This window comes from Sapajus apella, unplaced genomic scaffold, assembly GCF_009761245.1.
Source record: "Sapajus apella isolate SASKATOON/1434 unplaced genomic scaffold, GSC_monkey_1.0 scaffold81, whole genome shotgun sequence".
NCBI classification, from domain to species: Eukaryota; Metazoa; Chordata; class Mammalia; order Primates; family Cebidae; genus Sapajus; species Sapajus apella.
In genome coordinates, this window is record NW_022437021.1 from 4,098,136 (window position 1) to 4,125,862 (window position 27,727).

General features: G+C 36.8%; 1 long non-coding RNA gene and 1 other non-coding gene across 2 annotated transcripts in view; one reads left to right on the forward strand and one right to left on the reverse strand.

Annotated features, from left to right (window-relative positions):
• Positions 1 to 16,561: 16,561 nt before the first annotated feature.
• LOC116533288 overlaps positions 16,562 to 27,727 on the reverse strand; it is a 30,550-nt gene continuing 19,384 nt past the window's right edge. The window contains exon 3 of the long non-coding RNA XR_004261190.1: positions 16,562 to 17,096. This is a non-coding gene — a long non-coding RNA (uncharacterized LOC116533288). The remainder of the gene's footprint in view (positions 17,097 to 27,727) is intronic.
• Positions 16,979 to 17,142, forward strand: LOC116533378. The gene has a single exon (XR_004261262.1). It is a non-coding gene; the product is annotated as a U1 spliceosomal RNA (small nuclear RNA).

The following is a 27,727-nucleotide window of genomic DNA, read 5'->3' on the forward strand; positions in this document are numbered from 1 at the left end:
GAAGGAAGGAAGGAAGGAAGGAAGGAAGGAAGGAAGGAAGGAAGGAAAAGCATTTCCATCTTTCCATCTAAAGGAAACTTTGTGTAGAGATGCAATGCTTCCCTGAATAGAGAAAACTTACATTACCTAGTTCATTCTATCTCCCTGGAGCCAAATTGTGTCAAACTTCTTCATTTTAAAGATTGCCTTTGCATTAGTTGGGAGAAGTTTCTCCAGAATAAAGTGACACTGTGCTTAAAAGATAAAACTTAAGTCTCCACCTCTTAAGATATAGAAAACTCTGTTTGCAATTTACAAATGGATACTTTTTCTCATTTCTTCGCACAAAGGTGCAAAAAGTAGTGGAGTCTTGTCTTAGTCAAGGTCACTTATCACATGGAAAGAGCTTTACATTATGGGAATACCAGTGACACATGCTGCTCCTTGAATGGAACTCAGATCTGATTTTATGTTCCTTCTGAAATAGCCATGTAGAATCCATTCTTGCACTAGAAGGAGGGCTTAGTTAAATACAATCTAAGGTCCCTTGCCACTCTAAGAGACTAATAATATCCTGGTGTAGAAGTAAGGCTTCTCTAACACCCATCTTTTAAAAATACTAGTTTAGAACAAGTTCACGTCATTGACTTTTCAAATTTATGACCCTATCATTCTAAGGAATAATTGAATTTTAATGGTCTAAGAGATCTTATAGATGATCTTACCCAGTGGCCCCTAAACTGGCTGTGCATAAGTACTTGAGAATAATATAGCTCCCTGGATCCCAACCAGAAACAGATTCCAAGGAATTTCCATTATTTAATAAGTCTTAGTATATTCTGATTGCTATAACAAGCTACCATAGACTGGGTGGCTTGTAAACAATAGAAATGTATTTCCTCCAGTTCTGGAGAATGGGAAGTCCAAGCTCAAGGTGCTAATAGATTTGGTGTCTGCCGAGGGCCTACTTTGTCATAGATGGCCCATTCTTATGATGTCCTCTCAGTGAAAGGGAAGATCAATCTCCCTGGGGCCTCCTTTATAAGGTTACTCATCCCATTCATGAGGGGTCTACCCTCATGACCTAATCACCTCCCATTTGTCCTATTTTCTGGAAGCATCACATTAGAGGTTAAGATTTCAACATATTAATTTTAGTGGACCACAAACATTCAGATCATAGCATTTAATAACTAGACCAAATGTACCAGTTAGAGTCCAGTCAGGAAAACAGAAACCACATTAAGCCTTTTAGCAGACAAAATTTAATACTGGGACTTAGTTACATACATGTTAGAAAAGGAAGAATAGAAAAGAACATGGAAGGAACCCAGAGATTATACCTGCAGGAAGCAGTCACCAAGGAATTGAAGGGAAGGAGCTGGAGCTACCAGAACCTAGAAGCTCCAAGGAGGCTCCCCAGTGAGTTGATGCTCAGTGCCCTGAGAAAGAGGTACTACTTTGCTGCTGCAGAGAGGTGGGTTGTAGCAGGTTCAGAAAATGCCCAGAAGTGAGAAACTCATCCCAAGTTCCAGGTAACACCCTTCCCCTCTGTTTTCATCAGATAGCCCAGGCTCTGCTTCAACGCCAATTGTACTGTTTCACATCATAGTCCGTCTTCTAAATCACCATAAATCTTTTTAAAGCTGGGCAAAAAAAAATGTCCCCCAAAACATTTTTACACTTCACCACACATCACATTTTTCAAGGTCTTTTACCAAAAAGATATTTCTCAGAATCGATCAGAGGCTACCTCTTTTCTATTCCTGATTTAAGACCTAAACCTTGCCTTCAGATTTGGGTTATTGGGTTACTGGAGTATTTTCTTTTCTTTTCCTTTCTTCCTTCTCTTCCTCCCTTCCCCTCCCTTTCTTCTTGTTCTTTTATTTATGGATTTTCCTTTTTGTTTTTAAATTAAAACCGTGTGTGTGTGTGTGTGTGTGTGTGTGTGTGTGTGTGTGTGTGTGTAGAAATAGGAAGGGGTACACTCTATAAAAGGGTTTTAAGTACAAACTTTTAACTTTATTTAAAAAAACTTTAAAGTTTTTCTTTGACTTTTAACGATAGCCAAATGTTAGAAATAGTAATTAAAATGTTTACATTAAAGTAGATTGCTAGATCTACACTGTAGCCAAGGCTGGCAGTTTTTGATATATTGGAATGAGCCACACAGGCTGATCTTTTTTTTTTTTTGCTAAAATTCCAGTGTCCAGAAAGCAAATCCACTCCACACACCACTCTTGTTTCAGATCTTAGGATAAACTAAGCAAACAAAATGCCTTCCATTTTGTTCTCTTAAATGCCCACTGTGTCTCAAGAAACTGGAAGTTGTTATCAGTGGGAGAGAATGGCTTTGAAGAGCAGGAAGGTCAGAATTTTCATATAAGGTTTGACCTGTGGGCTCTTTCATTATGGAAAACATTACTCTGCACTGTTCAGGTCAGGACTATGACACCTTGGTCAGTCCCACGTGTCATGAATACATTTCAGTAAGTAAAAATGAAGGGGCGGAGAGGAAGCTCTCCTAACTAATTTTCTCTAAATACCTTTGTTTAAAAAGTTCTCACAGACTCCAAAAAGCACTTGTTTCATACCAACCCAAATGCATAAACCTTTTCTAGTCTGGAAATGTATCATTTGGAAAGTTTCCGGACCCTCCGGTGCCATAAATTTCTGGCAAAATATCTTTGGAGTCCGCATACAATCCCTCCATGCAGTAATGTAGAGTAATGGCTTCTAAATGAAATCAAGGAATTGCCAGTGAGCAAATCTTGCTGATGCTCTCCTCTATTTAAATCAGACTTTCTAACCAAAGAATAAGTCATTCAATGGTTCCCCGGAATTTGGAATATGTTTGGAAATATAAAGATTACCCTGGGAGCTTTGAAAACATTGATGGCTCTGATCCATACCCTGAGAACTGCAAGGGGGCTGAGCAGCAGTAGTCATTGCGAGCATTCACATGCACGCCCTCCCAGTAATTCTAACAGACAGCTCGGTTGAGAATCGCTGGCTGTTGAGGAATGTCTGGTTTTTTGACTCTGCATTTTAATTATTAAGGGATTTTCTTTATTGTAGTCCACTGACTTTAGCATCTCACTTGGCCAAATAACCTTCCCTTTGTACAGCAGAGTCAGATGCTTGGGACCGTCGTTGTCAAGTGATCTGTAGGTTTATGTGTCACTGCTGTGTCTACGGAGTGTTGAGTTTCTCTAAGGGTAGCCAGGATTCTTCAAAAGAAAGATATTTAACTTGATTGCTTTAAAAATATTCAGTAAGTCCAGGTCTTAACATACAAATAGTTCTCAAGGCCCTCCCTGTTGAGCACCTTAAAAATCTATCCTTGGATGTATAACAAACAAAAATAGCCAGACTCGTTTTCAGATATTTGAGGATTAGAGGGCTTTTTGCTCTTAAAGAAATTCAAGAATAGCACAGTTTCTCGTCTGACCAGTGTGTGTGTGTGTGTGTGTGTGTGTGTGATTTACATTCTTTATAAATGAGAAAAAATTGTATCAGTAATATCCATACTTTCAAAAACATGAAAAGATAAATAGCCTTATTAAGGTAAGATTCATACAAAAACAGCCTGTGTTAATGCTTCTGCAGGATTTGTGGCAGATTAGCTTTTAAAAAAAGCCTGCCAATATATTAGTGCTCAAACAAACCAGGAAACAATTCTCTTCCGTCCACTCCACAGCCAAAAATAATCACAATATTTTCAAATTCCACTTGAAAACCTATGAGAGCAAAAATCCTAAGGAAAGTTGAGAGAAATTACAAAAGCAATTTTTAAAATGAAATAAAAATGTTTTTCTTGTAAGATTGCTACTAAACAAGAAACCCAGTCAAGTTCTTACCCCCTTGTCTGTGCATGTTTATTACTGTACACTAAATAAACTGGATTGTGCAATTCTAGTTGTTGAAAATCTTTCAACATTGACTTTTTTCCAGGTGAGAACTTGGTTACGTAATGAACAATTTTTATAATAAATGTGTATATTCTCTTTTATTCTGATTCTGTTTATTGTCTCCTGTTTGTCCAAATGCAGACGGGCTCTAGACTTGAACATAATATGGGGCAAAATCACCTTGTGAGAACTGTAATAATAGTCCAGAAGAGATTATTTTCACTGATTTACTAAGAAATCAGCAATGTGTTCCCATCAACACATTAGCCCCCTGTTACCCGGGGTGGTAAGAGAAAAACAAAGCATGAGTGACATGAAGCACATTGAGGTGAAGCAGTGCCAGAGGTAGAAAAGGAAAGGCAACAGTTGGCAGAGCACTTGGGAAGTTTTCCCTAAGATTAGCTCTAATTTTTAATACTCAAATGCGATTGTATCTGTTTGCCATAACAGCTGTGCTTTATACCCATAACAGGAAAAGCAGCCAACCCAAAACATCATCATCCACAGTAAATCTTATAACTCATATTGAAACTCGAGTCCAGTGTTGTACTTCATCATGAGGTTATTAGAAAATGGTGCTTTAACTATATAATGAAGACTGCTATGTTATAAGTCAATATTTAATTATGGTGAAAAAGAACAAATTCTGGAGCCAGAAGGACATGGATTCAACTTTGCTTTCATCAGTAACTATCTATTTTGCTCAAGTGACTTTGAGCAAATTATTTTACCCTTCACAGCTTCACTTTTCTTCTCTGTCAAATGTGGACGATGATACCCATCTTGTAGAAATAAAATGTCCTTTGAAAGATTAGGGATAATATAGTTATTAAATATATTTATTTCCTACTGCCTAGCACACAGTACATGCCCAATAAATACTAGGTGTTCAGTGAATAGTGGCTACTATTTTTTATTACTCCTGTGAAATAAAGTAGCCTGGCACATGGCATATGAAAGGTACTCAGTAAAATTAGTTACTTCTTAAATATCTTTTTCTAAAATATTTACTTACATTTTTGGGGGGCCTAACATTTGGACCTAAGTTAAACTCACTCTTAACTGAGAGTATAAACCAGATTAAAAGAAATAGAAAATCATATAAATATACAAAAATATACAATGAGACACATTTAAGAGAACATTAAGTCTGATGAAATGGAGCTTATCTGGCAAACAGACCTTGAAAACCAGCAAAGTACAAGCAGATTTTCTGCAATCTGTTTTCTCTTCCAGCTGCTCCACTTGGTCATGACATGAGACTAGGCACAGGCAATCACCAAAACCAACACACAGAGAACTTCAATCTGGATCTAAAAGAGCCACATGAGGGAGATGCCAAAGGCTCGGTCCAGGACTGGCTGAGAGCTGAGAACCACAGAGAGTAATGACAGTGATTACAAAGATGGAGAGATGGAGAAAGAGAGATGGGGTGGCGGAGAGGGGGTGGCAAAGAGAAAGAAATAGGGATGAGGGGGACGGACTGAGGCTGCCGAAAGGCATCTTTCTTATCCTGGAAGCCTTTAAAAAAAAATTGTCATGGTAAAATAAAAAACAAAACCCACACAAACAAATTCATACCTTAATTAGTTATTATAAGGTTAACACCCAATAACCACCACCTAGGTCAAGAAATAAAACTTTATCCACCTCCTTGAAGCACCTGCACATGCCCCATTCCGATATCAAAGCCCTCCCTCTTTCCAGAAATAACCACAACCTAACTAGCGCGTTAATCACTTCCTTCTGTTTCTTCATAGTTTTATCACCCACAAAGGCATCTTAGACACTCTGGTTAAGACTTGCCCTTAAAAAAAAAATGAACATGTCTCTTAAGTCATCTTTATTCTATAGACATCTCTATCCATTTCTTTTATTTGCAATATATGTGTTGAAGAACTCAGGGCATTTGACCTGCAGAATTTCCCTCAGTCTGGATTTTGCTGAATTCACACTCATGTAGCAGTTCAACATCTCCTCTGTCCTCTGTGTTTCTTGCAAATTGGCAACTGGATCCAGGTAATTGATCAGACTCAAATTCAATACATTTGGCAAGTTCATAGGTGGTAGCATGTTCTTTCATTGGGAGGTAGGCAATGTAGCTTTTTTGTGATGTCAGTAGCCTTTGATGCTTGACACCTATATCCATTAATTGATTAGGGATTGAAAAACAATTATATTCTTATTCTATCATTTCTTTTACATTTACTGGCTAGAATACTTTTAAAAAGAAATACTTCTTTCATTGACTTTAGATTACCACCATACTATAATTCACACAAAAAAAGACAGGATAATTCCTTGATCCTTTCCCTTCGTTTTCTGGTTTTCAAAATAATGAATTGTTTCTTTATCATCCTCTAAAGATAACCGATCAGTTCATTTTTCCATATTACTATGAACTCATTAATGTAAACATAGTTGATGGTTCTGGCTGCTTTTATCAAACTGCTCCTGTGTGCACTGAGCTACTCCTCTAGTGTTTTAAGGGCAAGGACTGATACCTGATGTCAGATAAGTATTTCTTACCCCTTTGTTTATATGTACCATCAGAAAGCTGGAGTTGGGTAGAGTTGCTAATTCCTGATAGTTTCGCCTTGATAAAACAGTTTTATGAACCTGGCCTTTACATTGGGACAAAATAAAATAGAAACTCTTCCAGATACTGGAAAACATAGAATATTGCAAATTCATTCTAAGTTGATGACTCTCCAAAACATAGGCATAATTTCCAAGTTTACTGAAAATAGGTAAATAAACCTTACAGCCTGGGAGTCATGGAAAAATAAATACAAGGCATCCAACCGGCAGAGGGAGTGCAAGTTAACTGACAAGTCCTGTCTCCCAAACTCTGTTTTCCTATTGGTGAGTCACTGATAATGTTTTGGAGAGAAGGAAGATACCAGGAACAAGACAGGACATATCTGTGCTACTCTGTTGTCTGTTAGAGGCAAACTACACTGACTCTTAACAAAAGAAAAATACAACAGTAGGAGGTAGGAGAAAAGAATATTCTTTTTCTCATCAGAGCCTTCTTTGCTCAGAATTCAACATATTGTTGTCCACAACCTGATTGATACCCATCTTGGAGGATTAGGAAGGAAGAAAATATAATTATCTCACTTTTTACAAATATAAAAAATAGAGACATGAAGAAGAGACATGAATTCCCTAAAGTCACATCAGTTGAAGGCAGAAACTCAACTTAATGTTAAACCTCCAAATCCCATCCTGGTTTTTTACATAGGACCTTAGTTAATGACAACTTTTTAAAAGGGAGAAGAACTTATAAATGCACTTTGTAGTTTTTCCTACTTGTCTTTACTTATAATGATCCAGTCAAGGCAAGAGCAAGAGCTCGGGAATTCAGAGCATCCCAGCACACCCTGATTTCTTTGCAGATTTTCCTCTGGGGTTGGTGCTTTAATTTTCAATCAGTCTGAGTCAATAACGTATGGTTGTCAGTGCCATTGTTGACTCTCACAATTTTTTGTCTCAACCTCACAGCTCCTAGAGCTTGGGGCTCGGGGTCAGTGGCAGGGGTTTTGATTTCGAGCTTTCTATGTTTGCATAATAGGGCAAGTCAATCTCTTGTGTATTAGTGAATTCTGGACTAAACTGATCTATCAAGTGTTATAGACAAATGAAGACCTTGAAGGATGCAGACCTTGAAAGAGGCTCTCTGGAAGTCTCCCCTGCTTTTCCATTTCATTGAATCCACAGACTATTACTTGCTCCCCACAGAGATCCAAATACAGCTGAATACGAAAGAAAGAAAAGTCACATGAGAAGAATGGAATGCTCTTACAATATTTTTAGGCTTCGGTGTATACTGAATTCCATTCACACAGTTCTGCAGGAGGTTTGGCCCATCTTCACAGAGCATGCCACAACTCTTGCTTATTGCAACAGATATGTACATTTCTTAAGAACTGACAATAATTACAAGAAAAAACAAACTGAGAGCTCTTTGCATAGGATCCTTGAAGCAGGCTTTCCCTTTTTCTTTTGTTGATACTGGTTTTAGAAAAATGATGATAAAACAGTATTAGAAAGTTCAAATCTTTCCCAACTTGATGGACTTTTAATTGTGCACCTAATTCAAACCAACTTTAAAGATCAGAGGGCTACTTCTGTACTTCCCAAGAAGCTAATAAAAAGACTGAGAAAAGTTTTTGAACAATCCACCATCACTTTTAGAGAAATAAAATTAATATGGAGTTAATTTTTTAGGAAAATTATAAACAATTTTCTCTGGAGACACAGACTAAATAAATGAGAGCTTCCTGGTGGTGGCCAGAAATGAATGAGCTCTGTTCTTGCTTTCATTGAGCTTATAAAGAGTACAGGTGATAACCTGCATGTGTGTTTGCCCTCATTCTGTGAATCTAATCTGTCTATCCCACAGCAGACAGCAAGGCCTTCTAAAGCCTGTTCTTCCCAAGTCAGGAGCCTTCAACCCAGAGGCAAATTTTCCAAAACATTCAGATCTGCTAGGCTTATTTAGCTGAGTGGAGTATGGAGTTAATGAAGTCAAGGTCATTGATTCCATCTTAATCTAATCCAGCTAATCTTGTCCTCCTGTGTGTTCACTGAATATATCCCCACCGAATACATCCCCACTGGCGTTGTAAATCCATTAGTCACTTGGAGCAAAGAGTAGGTGGATATGGATGGAAACTGACTGGTGGTCCTAAAATCCTGTCTCAGCCATTTCATAGCTATGTAGACTTCAGTAGATTACTAAATTTTCATGGTGCTGCCATTGTCTCACCATAAAATAGGGATAATTATAGCAACTACCTCATAGCATTCATGTAGGATTTAATGAGTTTACCCATGCAAAATGTTAACACAATGGTAGGCACATAGAAAAAATTGTCAGTTTTGACTTCAATTTGTTATTGTTGGTATTATTGCTGTTATTGTTATTGTTACCATTGAATGACATCTCAAAGCACATGCCACCCATGATGCCAATTTTATATAAGTATGTGTCATAGCTTGGATTCCTTTAGCACAGGTACACATTGGCTGTAAAACTCAGATCCACAGATGCATGGATTCAAGAGCAGTTGATACATCTTCCTGAAAATGCAGGGGAGTCAGAAAACCTATCTCAAAGCCACTTCACACACTACACACTTAAATCAGTCATATGAGCAGCAAATAATTAATTGGTACTCTGCTGTGACTTTTCATCGGCTAAGGATATCTTCTCTTCTAGTGATGAAGCCTAAATAGATGTAATAACAGAGAAGCATGGTACAATTCAAGACATGAAAAAGGTGATCTCTTTTAACAAGTCCATACTATAGCTATTTATTGCTCTTTGCCTTTTGAGAGAAGACGACAGTTAGACTAGAAAACTTTTCTGTTTTGTTTCCTTTTCTTTTTAAAGTAAGACATGTTCCTGGTTTTACACCACAGAAGTAAAAAAGGTGATAAATGGTAGTTTAAAGAAATAACAATATGGGCTGTGCATGGTGGCTCATGCCTGTAATCCCAGCACTTTTGGAGGCTGAGGCAGGTGGATCACCTGAGGTCAGGAGTTTGAGATCAGCCTGGCCAACATGGGAAAACCCCGTCTCTACTCAAAATATAAAAATCAGCCGGGTGTGGTGATTGTGCCTGTAATCCCAGCTACTTGTGAGGCTGAGGTGGGAGAATTGCTAAACCTGGGAAGGGGAGGTTGCAGTGAGCTGAGTTCATGCTATTGCACTCCAGCTTGGCTGACAGAGCAAGACTCTATCAAAAAAAAGAAGTATCAATATGTATTTCAGATCATCACCATAGCAAATTTCAAGTATTTATCTACACAATCTAAATGCAATCAGTAATTATCTAGCCCTCTTTAGCTTGGATATGTAACCTAGCTAAGAAGTATATCTTAAGAGGAACAGAAAATAAAAGATTCCAATTACGTCTTTACATTTTAGCAAAAGCAATGACTCAAATTGGAGCAGTAATTAATCCTATTTATACCGCTGAACTCTGGACAGCTCCTCTAATGATTCTGATTCAATAAGAATGAAAAACAGAAATCTCTGTTTTTCACACTCATTCTGATGATTCTTATGATTATGATATAATATGTCAGAGACATTGGTCATCTTGATTTTCTTATCCAACATCTCTTCCCTCTTCTAATAAGAATATCTCAGTTTTCCTTTGAGAAACCATTTTTTCCCAACTCTCAGTCCCTGTGGGTGGGTCTGGCTGAGTCTACCACCAGCTTCATGAGGAGCTGCTATGACCTGAATGTTTGCATCCTCCCAAATTCATACGTGGCCACCTAATCTCCAGTGCAATAGTGTTAAGAGCTGGGAACCCCATGAGGTAGTTAGGTCATAAGGGCTCCACCCTCATGAATAGGATTAGTGCCTTTATAAAAGAAGCCTGAGGGAGCACGTTTGTCCCTTCTGCTCAAGAACACAGCAAAAAAGAGCCATCTATGAAGCAGAGAGTAAGACCTCACCAGACACTGAGTATGTTGGTGCCTAGACTGTGATCTTCCCAGCCACGTGGATTATGAACAATTTATGTTGTTTATAAGTTTCCCAGTCTGATGTATTTTGTTCTGCAAAACAAAATACATCAGACTGGGATATATTTGGACCTAGTCCAAATGGACTAAGATACCTAATGGGGGTCTTGATGCCAGACCTGTCCAATCATTATAATCAAGCAGTCAATATCTCTGGTCACATCCACTGATTCAAAGATGAGAGCAAATCTCAATCCTGAGATGATGTTGAAATCATTACAAAGAGGAGCTCTCTTTCCTCTCAATTTGGAAAAAATGTATCCACTTGAAAAAAAAAAAGAAGAAGACAACACAGAGGAAGAAACACATGGAGAGACGTGAAAGAGAAAAAGCAGGAAAGAATCTAGTTGACCTTGCTTGGAGTCTTAGATTCAAATGATTGTTTTGTTTATTTTCAGTAAAAACACAATTCAATAGTGTCAGCAATCAAAGAAACAAAATGGAAACACAAGTCAAGGTTCACAAATTCAGATGGAAGTGTAAAAGACTTAAGTTATATAACCCCTTAATGACTATTTTCTATGAGCTTATTAAATGGGCATAGAAAACTATGGTGCTAATATATTCAACATAAGAATGAGTAGCCCAGCTTTTGGAGTTAACAGACTTGAACTTTAAAATTACTGTAATATATATTGAGAAACACAGATAACAAGATGAAGAACTTCACCATAGAATTAGAACTAATAGAAAAATAGTATGTGGAAATTATAGAATCAAATGGTACAAAAATTGAAATACAAGAACACAATAGATTTAACTGTAAATTTAGTACAGCAGAAGAGAGGACTAGTGAACTGGAAGATAATCAGAAAATGTCTAGATCACAGGGATTTAAATAAGGAGAATACGGAAAATAGTGTATGAAATAAGTTGAAAAGATATAATGTATATGTAATTAAATAAGAAAAATAATAAAAGAAAAAGTATAAAGCAGAAGCAGTATTTTAAAAGACAATGACTAAATATTTTCTAAAAGTGACAAGAAATATTAAACCACAGATTCAAGAAGCACTGTAAATCCCAAGCAGAATAAATACAAAGAAACCACACTTATACATCTAATAGTAAAACTGATGAAAATCATAGAAACTGAGAAAATACTAAAAGCAGCTAGAGGAAAAGGACACACTACCTTCAAAGGAACAACATAAAATAACTGACTTCTCACAGAAACTATGGAAGTCAGGAGACAATGGAAAAATGTATTTAAAGTGCCCCACTGCCCCCTCCCCCTACAAACTGCTTACAAAGAATTCTACACTTACTGAACATGTCCTTCAAAAATAAAGGCAAGAGAAAATAACCTCCAGACAAACAATGAGTGAATTTATTTCCATCATACATATATTAAAATAAATACTAAGGAGAGATCTAAGACAAAAGGAAAATGATGCCAACAAATATAAATAAAGTAGCAATAAAAAACTACCCTTCCATAAAAGTAATAAAAACATTAGCAAAAGTATCCAAATCAACTTTGAAGGACTCTAGAAATTTACTGCACTCTTGCAAAAATCCAGTGAGGGCTTATCCAAGAAAAAATGGTTGAATCTTTGTAAGTACAGCAATATCTGTGGCATTTTAATTTGCTTAATCCCATTCCTCTCTTCCGGATTCCAAAGTATCCTTGAAAACTAAAATCCCCACAATTATAATGAAACCAGCAGCCTAGCAGCCATTGATGGTAGTAGAATGGAATCTGATCTCAAAAGCACCATACTCAGAGAATTCTCATTATCTGTGTTGGTCTGTTGTTTTCCTGGAGACTCTATTAAAAGGTCTTGTTTTATTTGACCTGAAACCTCACTTAATGTGAGCATCCTCTTCTACAACATATTTGTCAAAAAATTCAGCAACAGCAATTATTTAACATTGTAGCTACCTGAGGCAGTGATAACAGTTGTGGCAAAAAAGAAAAAAAAAAAAAAAAAGCAGCAGCTGAGAGGATGATAAATATGTGGCAAATAAACACTTGAAAAGATGCCTAACATCATTTTATTAGGATATTCTGTATTAAAACAACAATAAAATGCCACTACTTATCATTTATTAGAATAGCTAAAATCCGATAAACTAACAATACCAAATATTAATGAGTTTGCAGAGCAACAGGAATGCTCATTGATTGCTGCTGGGAATGAAACAAGATGCAACTACTTTGGAAGACAGTTTGGAAGTTTCTTACATCTTACCATATGATCCAACAATAGCACTCCTAGGTATTTACCCAGTGAAATGAAGAGTTATGTCCACACTAGAACCTGCATGTGAATGTTTACATCAGCTTTATTTGTAATAACAAAACACTGGAAGCAACCAAGATGAACAGATAAGTGAATGGGTACTATACAATAGAATATTATTCAGCAATGAAAAGAAATAAGCTATCAGCCATGAGAAGACGGATATTTTTAAGTGAAAGAAACCAGTCTGAAATGGGCCTATGTTTGTATAATTTCAATTATACAACATTCTGGAAAAGACTAAAACATAAAGACAGTTTTAAAAATCATGGTTTCCAGGGATTTGGAGATGGGTTGGTAAGGGATTAATAGATTAAACACAGAGTAATTTTAGGATGGGAAAACTATTCTGTATAATACTGTAAATGATGGATACATGACATTATGCATTTGTCAAATCCCAAGTGACTTTACAGTACAAAGAAAGAAACTTAATGTATATAAATTTTTAAAAATCATTTAGGATGTTGGGGGAATTCCAGGAAAAAATACAGACTGTGAATAGAGAATTTAACTGTATTACAAATGCATGACATAACCTCACTGAAGTGAGCATGCAAAAAGTGCTCACCTAAGTAACTTCAGAGTCTACACAACTGAAGGTAAAAGGAACTGCACATAATCACTGTAGTCAATTAATTACAATAAAAATGAAAGAAAAAATGAAAGAAAGAAAGAAAGAAAGAGAAAGAAAGAAAGAAAGAAAAGAAAAGAAAAGAGATGGAACTGAAGAAGCAGATGGCCATTGGGTGTTTAGAAAAGCTCTGACATATTCCTTGTAATCCAGAAGGCCACATAAGTGCATAGGGTTTTGTGCATGTCCAGAAAATAACTGAAAAGGCCTGGAGCTAACCTTGAGGTTTTGTATAAAACCCTGTATATGTAGTTTGTATAAAACCACATAAAACCTTTTATACAAGCAGAAAGTGAGGCTAAAGCAGAGTTGTAAACTTCCTGCCAACACATACACAGAGACCCTTGAAAAAGGATAGGAAATTAATTGATTCCAAGAAAATGTCTATTCAATTATCATTTGATCACTAAGTGAACTAAGCAGAGACTTCAGTGATCACTTAACAAAGGATCTGCATGTTAAAGAATTTTTTCAGGAAAGCCAGTAGACAAACTGTGATAATAATAACAAACTCTAGGGCAGGGGAAAATCTGATTTTCAGAGTTGTCTAATTGTATCGTGTTAAGTGCTTAGTTTCCAAAAGAAAAAAAAGAAACAACAACAACAACAAAATAAACATACAAAGAAAGAAGCTATGGTTTATACACAGGAAAAGAAGCAACCAACAGAAACTGTCCCTAAAGAATGTTGGGATGTGATGTTGAGACAGGTGTTAAATTTATTAAATAAATATTTTAAATCAAGTATTATGAATGCATTCAAAGAATAAAAGGAAACCATGTCTAAAGAATTAAAGGAAAGTATGAGAATGACATTGCACAGAATAGAGGATATCAGTAAACACTAGCATATGCATAATGGGATTATAAGAAGGAGGAGAGAGAAAGACAAAATATTTGAAGAAATAATAGCTCAAGCTTTTTGACTTCCCAACTTTGATGAAAGACATTAATCAGCACTTCTAAGAAGCCTGACAAACTTCAAGTAGGATAAACTCAAAGATGGCCATACCTAGACACAACCAACTGTTGAAATCAGCAAATAAAAAGTGACTCATCACATACAAGGGGTCCTCAATAATATTTGCTACCAATTTCTCATCAGAAACCGTGGAAGCCAGAATGCAGTTGGATGAAGTATTCAAATTATTAAAAGAAAAAGGACATCAAACAATAATTACATATCTAGCAAAACTATCCTTTATAAGTAGGATATTCTCACATAAACCAAAAGAGAGAACCCATCGCTAGCAAACCTGCCTTGCAAGAAATACTGAGTGAGTCCTTCAGGTTAAAATGAAAGAGTGTTAGGAATTCAAATTCATGTGAAGAAATAAAGAGCATTGATAAAGGTAATTGTATCAATAATGTTATGGACTAATTTGTGGCACCTCAAAATTTATGTGTTGAAGTTCTGACACCCAGTACACCTCAGAATGTAACTATATTTGAAGATAGGACCTTCAAAGAAGCCATTAAGGTTAAATGATCCAATCATTTTGGATGAGGGGTCACCCATCCAGTTGGTGCCCTTATAAGAAGAGAGAGAGAGACACCAGCGAAGTGCACACATGGAGAAAAGGCCATATGAGGACATGGCGATAAGGTAGCCATCTGCAAGCCAAAGAGGCCTCAGGAGAAACTGAACCTGCTGACACTCTGATCTTGGACTTTCAGCCTCTAGAAATATAAGAAAATAAATGCCTGTTGTTTAAGCCACCTAGTCTGTAGTATTTTGTTATGGCAGCCTAGCAAATAATACAATGGGTAAATACAAAAGACAGTGCAAATGTAATTTTTTCATTTTAACTGTTTTCTATCTGATTTAAAAGAAAACTGTATAAAATGATAATTATAAATCTGCATAAATGGACATATAATATACAAGGAGTTCATTTGTATGATGATAATAGCACAAAAGAAAAAGGAGGGAATGGAACTACATAGAAGCCAAGATTTTGTATACTATTGAAATTTAGTTCATATTAATATGTACTCGATTAATATTTAAGATGTTATATGTAATCCCCAGGGCAGCCACTAGGGAATAATTCCAAAAGACAGTGAAATAAAGGACAAGAGAATTAAAATGATACACTAGAAAATATCTATTTAATGCAAAATAAGTTGTTACTGTTAGAGAAATAGGAAACCAAAAGGTATAGAGAAAGGAAGAGTAAACAGCAGACACAAATATTAACATTAGAAATATATTAAATTTAGTAGATTAAGCATTCCAATTAAAAAGCAGAGATAGGCAGGATTTTTAAAAGACATGATCAAGCTATATATTGTCTACAAGAGCTTTGGATCCAAAATCACAAATAAGTTGAAAACAAAAGGATGGAGGAAAACATATCATACACAGTAAACAAAAAAAAAGCTGCAATGATTCTACTAATATCAGATAAACTACATTTTAACCCAAAATTTATTATTAGAAATTTAAAAAAAAATTTATAATGATAAATCGGTCAATCCATCAGGAGGGCATAGCAATGATAAACATATATGTACATGAATTGCACCTAATGACAGGGCTTTAAAAAACATGAAACAAAACCAGACAGAACTGCAGAGAGAAATGGACAATTCAATAACAGTAATTGGAGACTTCACAGTCCCACTTCAATGGTAGATAGAACACCAGATAGATGATGAACAGGAAAATAGAACACTTAAATAATACTATCAATGAACTAGACCTAACAGAACATTTCACACAACAGAATACACATTCTTCTCAGGAGTACATGGAATATTCTCCAGGATAGATCACATGTGAGGCCATTAAAATGTCTAAATTAATTTAAAAGGATTGAAATGATACAAAGTATGATTTCTGACCACAATGGATTGAAATTAGAAATCAGTAACAGAGGATATTTGGGAATTTCACAAATATGTGGAAATTAAACAACATACTCTTAAATAATGAATGGGTCAAAGAAGATACCAAAAGGACAATTGGAAAATACTTTGAGGGCCAGGCATGATGACTCATGCCTGTAATCCCAGCACTTTGGAAGGCCAAGGCAGGAGAATAGCTTGAGCCCGATAGGTCAAGACCAGCCTGAACCACATAGAGAGATCTCATTGCTACAAAAAAAAAAAAAAAAATTACTTGGGAATGGTAGTGCATGTCTATAGTCCCAGCTACTCAAAAGGCTGGGGTAGGAGGATCACTTGAGCCTGGGAGAAGGTTGAGGCTTCAGTGAGCTGTGATCACACCACTGATGAGACCCTGTCTGAAAAAAAAAAAAGAAAAAGAAAATACTTTTAGATGGATTAAAATGAAAACACAACACACCAAAACTTATGAAATGCAGCTAAAGCAATGCTTAGGGAGAAATTTATAGTAGTAAATGCCTATATTTAAAAAGCAGAAAAATCTTAAATCAATAACCTAACTTTCCATTCTAAGAAACTGGACAAAGAAGGGAAAACCAAGCCAAAAGTAAGCAGAAAGAAAAAAATAATGATTACAGCAAAAATAAATGAAACAGTGAATAAAAGAATACATAAAATCAAAGAAAGTTGATTCTTTGAAGACATCATTAAAACTGGCAAACTTTTAGCCAAGAAAGATAGAACACTCAAATTACTAAAATGAAGAATGAAAAAAAATGGCATTACTACTGATCTTACAGAAAGAAGAAAGCATACTTACCCTGCAGGAGAGATACCATGATCACAAAGGTGATTTTCCCAGGGAGAGGCTTATCCATTGCACTCCAGATGTGCTGACCCCTGCGATTTCCCCAAATGTGGGAAACTTGACTACATAATTTGTGGTAGTGGGGGACTTCATTCGTGCTCTCCCCTGGTAAAAAAAAGAAAAAGAAAAAAAAAGAAAGAAGAAGGCATATAAGGGAATACTAGGAATTACTGTAACACATTAGATGACATGGTTAAGATGAACAAATGCCTGGAAGGATACAAACTTCCAAAACTGACTCAAGAAGAAATAGAAAATTTGAATAGGTCTATAACAAGTAAGAGATTGAACTAGTAAGAAAAAAAATGTCCAACAAAGAAAAGTCCAGTCCAATTGCCTTCACTGGTGAATTTTACCAAACATAAAGAAGAATTAACACCAAATTTTCATGAAATCTTCCAAAAATAAAACAGGGATTTCAAGTCATTCTACGAGTCCAGTATTATCCTGCTACCAAAACCAGGCAAAGACAATACAAGAGAACAAAAATCCTCAACAAAATACCAGCAAACCAAATCTAGCAACATATAAAAACAATTATGTATCATCAGTAAGTGGAATTTATCCAAGGAATGCAAGGTTGGTTCAACATATGAAAATCAATCAACATAATGCATCATAATAGTAGAATAAAGGACAAAACCACATGATCATCACAATTGATACAGAAAAAGTATTTGGCAAAATTAAGCAAACTTTCACTATAAAACTCAACAAACTAGGAATAGAAGAAAAATGATTCAATCTAATAAAGTGGTCTATGAAAAATCCACAACTAACATCATATTTAATAGTGAAATAATTTTCCAGGATTTAAATCTCTTATAGAATGTATTTTAAAGGCTTCAAGCTCTAGAGTTTTTAAGGTCATGACTCTGGATTTTATTCTGATTCTGATGACAAGTCATTAGAGAAGTTATTAGAGGAATTGGAAGGTCATGATTTGGTACCTATTTTTAAAAACCACTCTGGATACCACATATCCATTTCATTTGAATTCCATTTGGACTAGGGCATGGGTTGGGGAACAGGAGGGAACATGGTATAGTCAGAAAGTTTGTGAAAATAGTCCAGGGTAGAGACTATGGCAGCTTGAACTAAAAGGGTAGTGATGGGAACTGGAAAAAGTAGGTTTCAAAATACTTTTAGAGGCAGAGTCAGCGAGACTCACCAAGGGTTTAGAGGTGAGAGTAAATGAAGAAAGGAGAGGAATCAAGGCTGACTCCTAGAATTTTGGCTTCAGCAATGGGTGGATGGTGATCCTGTATACTGAGGAAAAGACCAAATAGGATTGGAGTCAAGGTTGGCAAATAAAAGTTCTATTTTGAGGACATTACAATTGAGATAGCTATTTAATATTCATGTGAAGCTGTCAAAGAGAGATCTAAATATAAAATTTGGAGCTCAAAAGAGAGATCAGAGCTAAGCATATGATTTGGAAACTGTCAGTACACAAATAGTATTTAAAGCCATGGGACTGAATGAAGCTGACTGGAAAAACAATGTAGATAAAGAAAAGAAGGGAGAACAGGGCTTGGGTTGGTCCTACCTTTAGGCATTCAGGCAGAGGAGGAGGAAGTGCCCATGATGAAGAATAAGAAGCAGCAGCCAATAAAATAGAAAGAAACCAAAAGAGTACCATGGTTTCTGGGAAAAGTAACAATTCAGCAGGAAGTGGTGATCAACTTCGTTAAATGCTGCTGAGAGAGCAAGACAGAAATGACGGCATGGTTATTAGTGCTACGAATAGGGAGATTGTTAATAATTTTGACCATGGCACAATCGATGAAGTTGTAGGGACAGACATTCAATTGAGGTAAGTTAAAAGGGATTGTGAGTTGAAAAAATAAGGGCAATGTATTAGTCTGCTTGGGTTGTCATAACAAAATACCACAGGCTGAGTGGCTTAAACGACAAAAGTGTATTTTATCACAGTTCTGGAGGCTAGAAGTCCCAGATTAATGTGCTATCAGGGTGGGTTTCTGGTGAGGCCTCTCTTCCTAGATTACAAATGGCTGCCTTCTCATTGCATCTTCACACCACCTCTCCTGTGTGAGTGTGTGGATAGAGAGATCCTTGGGTGTTTCTTCTGCTTCTCAGAAGGACAGTGGTCCTGTCAGTTTAGAGCTCCATCCTTATAAAGTAAAATCTATCATTTTGCCTTATCTCCATACATGCTCTGTCTCCAAATACAGACACGTTGGAGGTTAGAGCTTCAACCTATGAATTTTGGAGGAATACAAGTCAGTCCATAACAGCAAGCAACTCTAGATAACCCTTTGAAGACAATTATTGTTAAGGGAAACAGAAAAATGAGATAGAAATTCCAAAGATATGTGGACATGAGACAGAGGGGATAACTATAGAAATGAAGTCCCTGGGAAGGATTTATAATCAATAGAGGCCTTTGACCAGGTTGTCTTTTGACCTTGGCCAAGACACATCAACCACAGAAATGAGAAGGAAGTGAAAAAAGAGGAATAATGATGTTGGCAGGCTGGTGGCTTTCGCAGAGAAATATGAGGGAGTTCCTGTCTAAATGCTCCTACTTTCCTGATGCATATAACACAAGATTATAGTGAGCACGAGCATGGCAGAGGTTGGGTAATGTAGGAGTTTCACATGGAAAACATGACATGGTTATTAGGACATGTAAGCTGGTGAAAATATTATGAAAGTTTTGTAAGATTCTGGACATATTGAGTGCCCACCTGAGATTTATGTCTGTAGAACTTAAACAGAGACCAAGCAACACAGGGTTGTGTGTGTGTGTGCGCGCGTGCGCACATGCATGCATGTGTGTGTGTGCGCGCGTGCGCACATGCATGCGTGTGTGTGTGTGTGTATTTTTTCCAGCCCTTTCAACTGCTCAGACATGGGCATAGGGTAAGCAGACAGACAGGCTTAACCCAAGTCATGACTTTGGAGCCAAGTCCAGCCAAGAAAAGAAGTAGATAATTAAAAATTCATGCAAGACAGTGCTTAAATGAGAAGATATAGATATAGCTCAATAAAAATAAAATAAATAAATGAGAAGAGAAAAAAGTACTGAAAATGACAACTCTAAAAATAAATTTCCTCTCTGTCTCCTCTCTGATAAAAAGATAAAGTTTCTTAAGAAAGATAGGCTACTCTTTGGCCATGTTTGCATTGAAGTGCATACAGTTTTGGACCCACTACCACATCAATATCAAATAATGCCACTATGACTGACAGTACATTACTTTTAAGTAATTATTTATGCATTCCATGTATATTTTGCATGGAAAGCTCAGGTAAACTTGAGATCTGGGTAGGCAAAAATCAGGTGAGTACATTTTTGTTTAAGAAACTCTTTTAGAATAAAATTTAATGGTAGCTATCTTTCCTCGCTCATTAGATTTTTCATTATTTTTCATTCCCAATACTTTTCAGAGCTTAGTATTTTGATCTCAGACTGGTATTAATGTACATAAAAAGTAGTAGGATTTTACAGATCAACTTTTGTCTTGGAAATTAAACTATGTTGTCTCTCTTCCTGTCCAAATTTTGAGCTAAAATTCTGAATATGAAAACCATGTCTAGATTCCATGAATGCCCTAATCCTAAATTCTTCCTGAATTGTGAAGTGGAAAATTAAATCGTTTTTGTTGGAAAACTCCCTGTTCAATGGGTCCAGATCAGCACTCAGATGATGTCAGCAAATGTTACATTTTTTTCCAATTATGAAATGAATTATGGGGCGCTAGCTAACCACAGTTAGTCATTAAATAAAAGTATTTTGGCTGATGCATTGTTGTTCTGCCAGAAAACACAGGTGTTTTGTTTTTAAAGAAATTTTTAAAACATTGCTTTAAGAAAAGATTGCATTGACAATCCTTCAGCTCAAGCAATATAGAAACATTAATAAGAAGGTGTTATTTGTAGAGAATTTGTGTGGCAGGAGTACAGATTGTGTTCTCTCATATGAAATAAAGAGTTGCCTTATGTCCAGGGAACTGAAATAGTTGGGCTATGATATATGAAGACAGTGATATACAACTATGCATATTTAAACACATCAATATGTGAAGTCTTAAAAGTTAAACAAAAGGCACCTTATAAACATGAAATTTTATTATTATCAAGAACAAACTTTATTGGACTGGGATTTTTCAGAGTATGTTAGTTCATTCTCTCTATGATGATCACCAAAGTTTGCAAATGCACAGTCTCAAAATAATGGCATTTACATCTTTCAGCTTCAAAAAAGCTCTATTTGTTAAAAGTAGAGCTAGTGCCATACTTTCATTTGTACGTGGCTTCCTGAAAGATGAATGAGCATAAAATGTTTTAATTGACCCAATAGTCATAATAGTAATTTTTAATCATTTTTCATTTTCAGTAATAACCTTACACTTACCGTTTTCCCTTTCAATTTATGTATCTCTAAATCACTCCTGAATGAAGCAGCTGCCTTCAACTGATTTATCTGAGGAATTTGATTATCTCATCCAAACCATGACATCTTGAATCATGTATTAATGGCATGCTTATGAAATGAAGCAGTTTTCTGTTTCAAAATGACTTTTTCTCCTGTGTGTATAAATGTCACATGTCTATAATCCTCCCAACTCAAAAATTAATGTGGTAAACAATTTCTTATATAGGATACAACTATATTTTAAAAGAACAATAATTTATTGACTAGAGTACCTTAATAAACTGTTGTTAGAAATATATGTTAGGGCTTTAATATTGAAAATGGCATTTTTAATGTATCCCAAATATCATTCCCAAGATCTAGATTGCCCAGGTCTTATTTCAGAGTCTCCCTTAATGCTTTTGTTTAAGACTGAACCGAGCAGTATATTTCTTTAGAAAATTCCTTCCCTACCAGCCAGGCATGGTGGCTCATGCCTGTAATCTCAGCACTTTGGGAGGCTGAGGTGTGTGGATCATGAGGTCAAGAGATTGAGACTATCCTGACCAACATGGTGAAACCCCGTCTCTGCTAAACATACAAAAATTAGCTGGGTGTGTTGGTGCACACCTGTAGTCCCAGCTACTGAGGAGACTAAGGCAGGAGAATAGTTTGAACCCAGGAGGCGTTCTATATCATTTCATTCTTCCACAATTAAATGTGGCCAATCCTATTGTCAAACATGATTGGGGAATGTGTTGTTCTGCTCAAAGGCTTGGGTTAAATAAACGATTGGTTTCACAAAAATTGTGTAGATATATAATAGATATGTGACATAGATACATAACATATATATACACATATGACAGCTTTTTATCAAACACCTTGAATGCTCAAGTGATCCTACTAAAACATATTTAAACACAAATGCATTAAACTCTCCCATCATAGCATTCTAGCACTTAGTCTCCAGGTATAACAATGTTTCTAAGCTGAGGTGAGGGAAGCATCTGTAATTCTCACCTCTAATGCCTAAAACTTTGTTCCCAGAGGGAAGTTTCTCCTGATTCCCAGTTCCACTCACCATCCCTGACCCTAGGCAAGAAAGAGGAACTGGATTTTCATAGTTTCCACCCAAGGATGGTAGTTTTTATGGCCTGACCAGTTGAAGAGGTGCAAGAAGGGAGAGGGTAAAATTCAGAAGGTTGAAGAACTATGACGGAGTGACCAGATGTCCCTCTCAAAACTCAAGGGAAATCTAGCGGGATGTGGTGGCAAATGCCATTAGTCACAGCTACTCAGGAGGCTTAGGCATGAGGATCGCTTGAGCCCAGGAGTCCTGGGCTCTAGAGCGCTATGTCCATCGGATGTCTGCACTAAGTTTAGCATCAAGATGGTGACCTCCCAGGAGTGGGGACCACAAGGTTACTTAAAGAAAAGTGAACCGGCCCAGGTCTGAAATGAAGCAGGTTAAAATTCCCATGCTAATTAGTAGTAGGATCATGCCTAGGCAACATGGTCAGACCTCATCTCAAAAACAAAAACAAAAAAACCTCTAGGGAAATCTAGAGAGGAATACAGACAAATTAAGAAAAGTGCATGAAGATCTGATTTGCAAACTGACACATTCAAGGATAAGATTGTTTACATAGCAGCGGGATTACATTTGGTCCCAGGGACATAAACAAACACATTTTCAAGGATTTGCTTATAACTTTTTAAATAATAAGAAATGAAAGGCTAAAATGTTGTAATCCACCAGATGATTTTCAAATGAGGAAAGTTCCATCCCTACCTTATTTTTAGTGTTCATGTTACTGGTTAAGAACAGATCAGGCTATGAGATACAATCCCAACATCCTGACAAAGCAGGACATAGGACTACCTCGGTCTCACCAATCTCTTTCCTTCATGGCCCAGACCCCACCCTCCTGCCAAATCCCACCTCACTCAAATGGCACCCAGTCATTGTCTTTCTCACACAAGCAGAAAATCAAAATGAAAGTCTCACAGGACAAATGCCCTTCATATTCTTGGGACAGTAAGGAAAATACATCTTCCAGAGTGTGTTTGTGTGGAAGAACCCTGACTCTTCACCACCTTTGACTCTTACCTTCCCAGGGGAGGGTTTTTTCCTTTGCTCTGACCCCACATGCCTTGCTCTGCACTTGCTTTCTTTTCTTTTTTGACGCAAAAAGAAAAAAGGTCACCACTGATTAGACAAAAGAGCGAACAATTATCTGCATTTCACTTGAAAACCCACTTTCAGTGACTCTCTTTTTCTGATCAGGACATCTTTGATGATCATTTCCTGCAGAACTGTGCTAGGAATGGCCCTGGGAATTTATTGTCCTTGTCTTTGACCTTGTTTTATTAAAGGACTGCTAGAGGTGGAGTGATAAAGGTCAGAGGACTCCTGAGGCTACATAAAACATAAAACATAAGTAGGCCTTTCTAGATGGCATATCACAAGCTGGCAGGCTAAAGTTGGTATAGCAGGCCTTCTTTCTAGCACAGTCTACCATTCCACAGCAAAATCCCTGAAAAGTATTTGCTAACGTGTTGCTATGAACAAAATGCAAGAAAAGATGCTATGTACCTCAATTAGACTAATATATTTTCTAAAAATATTTGCACTAAATGAATTCCCTTGTGTGGGCAAAAATCTTTTAGAAGAACATTTACTAGGTTTTTGTCTGCTTGTGAAAGTAGCAAAAGTTCAATTTTAGAAAAGCCTCAAAAGGATGAGAAAGAAAATAAAAATCATATGTCATTCCACCTAACAGACACAAACAATGTTAACATTTTGGGGTATTACCTTTCAGCAGTGAGAGAGAAGAAAAAGAAAGTTACCACATTTGGGATCATATTATATGTATTTTTTTATATCTTGTTTTTATTTAACACTACATTTATTTAACCTTCAACATATATTAATTAATGAGAACCAAGCTTCTCTCTAAATATTATGAGCATTTGCCAATGATAAAAATAGTCTTCAAAACATGATTTTTAAAAGATATACAAAGTTCAAAGTATGCTGTTATAAAACATAATAAAATCATGCTCCAGTTCTTGAACATACAATTTATTTATTTTTTGTGATAGCTTTATTAAAGTATAATAAACTGCACATATTAAAAGTGTATAGTTTAGTAAGTTTTGACCTATAAATGTAGCTGTGAAACCATCATCACAATCAAGATAATGAACACACACATCACCCCCAGGAGTTTCCTTGTGCTTGTTGGTAATTCCTCTCTCAGCCCTGTCCGGCCCTCACCTCTGTCTCTAAGTATCTGTTCTATTTTCTGTTGCTATGGATTAGTTTGAATTTTGTAGACAATTTTACAAATGGAATAATACACTACATATTCTCTTTTGTCTGGCTTGTTTCACTCACCATAATTATTTTGAGATTCATCGTGCTGCTGCACAATCAATAGTTTATTCCTTTTTATTGTTAATTTGTATTCCATTGTATGTATATACCACAATTTGTTTATCCATTCATCTGTTGATGGATACCTTTGTTGTTTCAATTTTTTATTATTACAACTAAAAGTGGTATGTAGGCCAGGGCGGTGGATCATGCACTTTAGGAGGCCAAGGTGGGTAGATCACCTGAGGTCGGGAGTTCGAGACCAGCCTGACCAAAGTGAGGAAATTCTGTCTCTATTAAAAATAGAAAATTAGCCAGGAGTGGTGGCACATGCCTCTAATCCCAGCTACTCAGGAACCTGAGGTGGGAGAATCACTTGAACCTGGGAGGCAGAGTTTGCAGTGAGCCGAGATCGTTCCATTGCACTCCAGCCTGGGCAACAAGGTGAAACTCTGTCTCAAAAAAAAAAAAGTGCTATGAACATTGTTTGTGTCTTTGTATACTCATGTATTTTTTTCCCCTTGGGTAACCTAAAGACTTACACATAAATGTTTATGGCATCTAAAGATGGAATGACTGGGTTATACAGCATGAGTGTGTGTGTGTGTGTGTGTGTGTGTGTGTGTGTGTGTGTGTGTTTCCAAGAAATTGTCAAACTCTTTTCCAAGATGGTTGGACCATTTTCATCCCCATCAGCAGTGTATGAGGGTTCCAGTTGCCCTACATCCTTGCCAATACCTGCTATGTTTCAGCCTTATTCATTTTAGACTTTCTAATAAATACTTGGTCATATCTCATTGTGGTTTCATTTTGTATATCCCTAATAACTAATAATGTTGAGCATCTGTTGGGAAGATTTCTCAGATCCTCAATCAGATTTAATTTAAAGGGACAGCTTTCAGTCACGGAAGAGTCCTTCAAAATGTAAATTCTTAGTCATTCTTTCTTTAATGATACACTTCTGCCATTTTGTCTCATTTTTATCCAAGACACTGAAAGTTGCAGTGGAAATAAAAGATTGATCTTATTAATAGATTAACAACAGATTATGATAATGATGATGATGATGACAACGACAACAATGGCAGTGATTTAAAAGGCTTACCTAATCAACAGTTGGTCAACTCCAAAACAAATATATTTAAAGAAGAACACCATCATTGTAAGGACCCACCACTTTGTAAAGAACCAAAGGCCTCATGATCATGACAATTGTATTACTTTATGCCTTTCCTCAGAAATCTCCTCACTCTTCATGGTCAGTCCTGATTAGCAATTCTGACACGGGTCCCTGATAACTTCTCACTCATTTCCCCCAATCCATTTTTTCTGCAAACCTCTTACTCCATTCTGTTTAACCCCATGCCCACTCTCCCTTCTCTCAGCAAATTATCTCCATTTTATATCATCCAGAAAATAATCTATCAGCTGTGATTTCTATTCTGTTCTTTTCTACCTTTTACAAACACATCTGCTTCTTCATTCATGATTTCCCTCACTGCCATGTGTAAGAGAAATACATATTCCTCCCCCTGTCTAAGGAGGAGTAGTACAGACTCTAGACTCCTCTTCCAAACCTGTAGACAGCTAGTATCAAGTACCTGACTCTTTCCTGTATCGTCAATCTTTACCTGTCCATTGATTCCTTTCCTTCAGCATCCAAGCCTGTTTAAGACTTTTGGAGCTTAAGATTAAACTCTCGCTCCATTTTGTATTCTTTCTCCAAAGCTTTCCTGCCCTTCAGAGCCAAGTTTCCAGAAAACAAAGATTATCCCATTCTTCATCATTTTTCATTCATACCTAAATCAACACAGGGTAGTCCCACTCAACACCTTGGCCTCTTTTGCTGAGGATCTCCTAATGGTCAAAACCACTGGAAACTCCTCAGCCGTGATCTTACTTGACATCACAGCTGCTTTGACCTTCTTAAGTAACTGTCTCTTTGTTTGGTTTCTGTTTCACATTCCTCCCCTGGTTCTCCTCCCACCACTGTAGCTACTCAGTCTCCTTTGTATGGTCCTATTGTGCCTCATACCTCTTAACATTAGTCATCTCCAGAGTTGTTCTGCCATGAATCTTCATTTGTCCTTCTACTTGCTATCCCCAGGAAATGTCATCAATGTGCATGGCTTTTTTTTTTTTTTTTTTTTTTTTGAGACAAGGTCTCACTCTGTTGCCCAGATTGGAGCACAGTGGCTTGATCTAGGCTCATTGCAGCCTCAACCTCCTGGCTCAAGTTATCCCCTCACCTCAGCCTCCTGAGTAGCTGGGCCTACAGGTGTGAGCCACCACGTCCGGCTAATTGTGTGTGCGTGTGTATTTTTTGTAGAGACAGGTTTTGCCATGTTACCCAGGCTGATCTCAAACTCCTGGCATCAGGGGATTCACCTGCCTCAGCTCCCAAGCATGAGCCACCGCACCTAGCCACATGCATGGCATTTAAGTGCCACATATGACTTCTCAACCTATATTTATTTTTTTAACTTTAAAAAAAATAATAGAGACACGGTCTCATTGTGTTGCCCAAGCTGGTCTCAAACTCCTGAGCTCAAGCAATCCTCCCACCTTGGCCCTCCAAAAGGCTGGGATTACAAGCATGAGCCACCATGCCCAACTTCAATCTATATTTTTACTCAGGACTTTCTTTAGAGCTTCAGACCAAAACCCAAAGTGTTTATTAGACATGTCAACCTAGTATCCCCTCTATCACTTCAAATTCTATAAAACTAAACTCTTCAACATTTCCCATTTTCAATTCTTCACTCCTGCCCTCAAAATCTGCTTTTTCTTCAACATAATTTTTACCAAGTCTATGTTAAATCAGAACATTGGAAATCATCCTTTCTCTCACTCCTATTTCCAAATGGTCTTATGCTTTTGCCTTATAAAGACTGATTGAATTGTACTATCGTCATTATGGCACCCTCCTG